Source organism: Amblyomma maculatum, chromosome 7 (genome assembly GCF_055883805.1).
Source record: "Amblyomma maculatum isolate TAMU_Amacu chromosome 7, ASM5588380v1, whole genome shotgun sequence".
Classification (NCBI taxonomy): domain Eukaryota; kingdom Metazoa; phylum Arthropoda; class Arachnida; order Ixodida; family Ixodidae; genus Amblyomma; species Amblyomma maculatum.
Window position 1 is genome coordinate 3,832,867 of NC_139350.1, and position 4,140 is coordinate 3,837,006.

At 43.1% G+C, this 4,140-nt stretch overlaps 1 pseudogene; it reads right to left on the bottom strand.

Annotated features, from left to right (window-relative positions):
• Positions 1-312: 312 nt before the first annotated feature.
• Positions 313-3,588, bottom strand: LOC146182615 (uncharacterized; annotated as a pseudogene).
• Positions 3,589-4,140: the final 552 nt, after the last annotated feature.

Sequence of the window (4,140 nt, forward strand, 5' to 3'; positions counted from 1 at the left end):
CTCGTGATAGCACTGTATCCCATTTGAGGCTTTCTTGGAAAAACTGCTTACCAATGTGAACAAAAATACGTATACATGTACATCCCAGCAATACTCATCGCCTCAAAAAGATTGAAGCCAGCACAGTCTGCTAGAGAAGTAAAGCTGGGTAATGGGAGACAAGAGAGAAGCTTGGATTAGAGAAAATGAGATTATAGTACTCTAGAAAAAAGAAAATAGATAACCCATTGTCTCTAACAGCAATTTCAAGGAAAGAAAAACATGGCAGAGGCTGGTCCCCGGCTTGATTACAATGATCCTAAATGTTGAGCACTAACCTTTTGTGAAGGTTGGTGTGTTCAGCCCAACACCTTGCACTTGCAGCTCCTCATTAAGCATAAAAGCCCGGTCAGCCATAATTCTATTCCCACTGATAAAGTAATCCGTAATGCTACAGTCACGTGTTATAAATACGTCTGAGGCACGGCCTCCATAGGCATTTGAGGCAGACATGATTAAACTACTAGGGGATATGGCCACCAGAAACATTACTGTATTTTGGGCCTTATAGTTACTATACGTTTGATCCCTGGGCATCAGCTTTTTGGGACGCTGCAACTTGACCTCTGTGCAGTCCAAGATACAGGTGGTTTGGCCACACCCACTCTCTATAAATGATTCAGGCATGCTATTTTGGATACAGCTTTTTGGAAGCCATGTGACAATATTTTTCATTGCCTTATGCAGTATGCCAAGCACGTACCTAAACTGGTTGCCAGCACTTGATACAGAAATCCGAAAAATATTTCTAGCCAGGTGGCCGTATTACAAGCCAAGACGTAGTCTCATCAGATATAACAACAACTCGTCCTCTTTGGACAAAATACTGGGCTTTTTAGCGAGCATGGAGATGGTCGTCAGCAGGTTGCGGAAGGCTCCTTCTGGTAGTCCAGTGTAAAATCGGATGTCATCTCCAGACAAAGTCTTGGCAAATGACTGTTGCAGAATCCGAACAGGGGACAGCTGTGCGTAACAGTGGTCATCATAGCGGTGTCTTTCCCACTGTGTGGACTGGTCATATTTAGACACCTTTGGGAGAGACAAGATTGAGAAAAAATGAACTGCTGTAGAAAACTATGCATTAACATCCTATATTAAGTATAACAAAATGTGACAGCAAAGTGCTTCGAAGTACGGAAAGTTTCAATGTTATGCACAAGACTGGATATCTGGGTCAGTTGGTACATTGTTATGAAAGGGAGACCAGTCAAAAAAGAACGAGAAGAGAGGCGCGCATACCACGATGAGTTGTGGTGATGTACATTTCTCCTCTCATCCTCGTTCTTTTTTGACTGGTCTTCCTTTCAATGTTAGTTTTTATTATACACTATGTCTATTGAGAGAATATGCATAATTTTAAATTGGGCAAAAATATACAGTGCTGGAAGTGCAGCTGAAAAAAAAACATATTCAAACTAATTCCCCCCCCCCCCCCAAAAAAAAAGGGGGTGGGGGTTGTTCCCATTGTAGCTGGAATTCAGACGTTTGAATTGTGGCAGTTCATTTATACCAGCACATTGCACGTACAGTTGCTTGAACAAAATGCAGCAAAAGCTGCGGAAATATTGGGAATTAAGAGCAGTAATGGCATACATATACCACCGAAGCACCAAAAGCTTGACATCATAAGGCCCAAACATAGAGAATGTAAGAGATGTGGTATAAGCAATAGAATATCTATGTTCTCCACACATTCTGGAAGTGGCGTTGAGCACTGAACAGTGAGTGGCACATAGTGAACAAAAGGCGGGAGGGTTGGGTTTCTACACCAAGACAAAGGAAAAAAGGAACACCCCTCATCTTACATAAATGCCTTTCTTAGATATTGTTAATTTTTCAGTAGGATATGAATGCAAGAAACCTGATGTGGACAGGACAGCACACTTCTACCACAGCAGCATTTGACAACCTGACCAGAAAGCAACATGATAACCAAAATAACTATCACATTAAACTAGAACACACTACTGGTCTGTCAAGACTACCAAACACATGTGAGGTATCATATAGTGCCGGACTTTTGGGGTGGGCGAGCAGTGCGGTCGCACAGAGCACCAGCATGAACGGGGCGCCGATTTGCACTGAGAGCTCCCCCCTCCTCATCTCTAAGCCCAGCTTCCTCATTGTTTTTGTCCTTCACTCAAGACATTAGCTGTATGCTCTTAGAAGTGAGGGAAGCAACAAGCTTGCTTGCAGAACCCCGAAAACGAGGGCTGCGAAGGGGAAGCCTGCCTCTCCAAAAACCGCCTGCGAAGGCCTCGGGACATGGCGTAGTTTCCACCTTCTTTTGTGTTACACTGGAATGCATACACAGTACTCGTGCCATAGCGCCGCGAGGTAAGGAAGCGGGAAGGGGTTGAAGAAACTTTACTGTGCTGTTTGTGAACGTCTCATTTCCGTTTTTTTTTTCTGTCACTGGGTGAGCTGCGTGAATCTTGCAGGGAGATATGAACTAAAGATAAAAAAATACTTGCAAGCAGTTGCATACTTAAAAATAATTTTGTTTGAACTTCAGATGTCCCCCCCCCTCCTTAAAAAGGAATTGAGAAAAGGTAAACATAGGAAAAAGATGCGTTTCATGGCTAAGGGGGGGGGGGGGGGGGGGCATTGGCAGGAGTTTGCACCCTGCAGTGAATGAGATAAGGCTGGCCCTAAACACATATGAACACTCACTTTTGTACAGCGTTTTCATTTGGTTTGCACAGGAAGTGCATATGCACAAAGTGTTAATTAAAGTGGACAATTTTACTTCACATATGTGCTTTGTTTGATACAAGATAGTTTTCTTTGCAATCAAACAAAAACTCTTAGTTGAGCAACGTTACAACTGCAACATGCACATACATAGAGTTGAAAAGAGTTACTCACTTCACTCATGTCCTGCTGATCATCATATTCCAGACTGAGTGCAGGTGGAAGGACATGAACTGCCTCTAATGTCTGGAATCAAACAAAACTCATTGCTGAGCAAAGTTACAACTGCGGCATGTACATACATAGACTTGAAAAGAGTTCTACTCACTTCACCCATGCACTGAGGATCATGATATTCCGGACTGAGTGCAGGTGAAAGGTCATGGACCATCTCTGATGCCTTGAATCAAACAACTCATTGTTGAGCAAAGTTACAACTACCAATGCACATACAGAGTTGAAAAGCGTTCTACTCACTTCACTCATGTCCTGTTTTTTTTTGGAGTTGGAGTTGATCATCATATTCCAAATTGAGCTCAGGTGGAAGGTCATGGACCACCTCTGACATCTGGAATTCAACAAAACTCGCTGTTGAGCCAAGCTACAACAGCAACATGCTCATTAATAGAGTTGAAAAGAGTTCTACTCACTTCACTCATTCCCTGCTGCTCGTCATATTCCGGACTGAGTGCAGGCGGAAGGTCACAGACCGCTTCTGATGTCTGGAATCAAACAAAACTCATTGTTGAGCAAAGTTACAACTGCAACATGAGCATACAGGTAAATGAAAAGTATTCTACACACTTCGTCTATGCAGTGCTGGTCATAATTCACAACATTGTTCAGAGGTGGCATGGCGTGAACTGCTTCAGAGTTCTAGAATCAAAAGAAACTTGTGCAAAGAGTGCAGTGTGTCACTAAATATGGTCATTTATGCAGTCTGAGATCACAAAGAGGCAGCAAGAGCATATTTGGTTAGAACTTCTTACAATGAGTTCCGGCAAAACTGTTCTACACTCGTTTCAGGCATGCACTGTTGCTCACTGTGCACAGTACTGGTCCGAGGAGGAGCTCCAAGTACTACTGTGCCGGGCATATGAAATAAAAAAAATCTTGTGCACCTAGGGTACTGATTGGACGAGTAAAACTGCGCGAAAATACAGGACATGAGAAACACACAGGCACAAACAAGGCGCAGACTTCCAACTAGTTTTATTCACGAAACAGCTGGCTTATATAGCCTCGTAACAAAACAATAAATACACTATCGCGCAAAACGCTCGACAGTTACAACAGCACATTATGGCCGAATCAGAGTGACTGTGGAACCCGAACATGCCCTTCTAAGTACTCTATCTCCTATCTCGATAGCGATATTCACGTCGAACTGAGGCAGTCGACACCTTT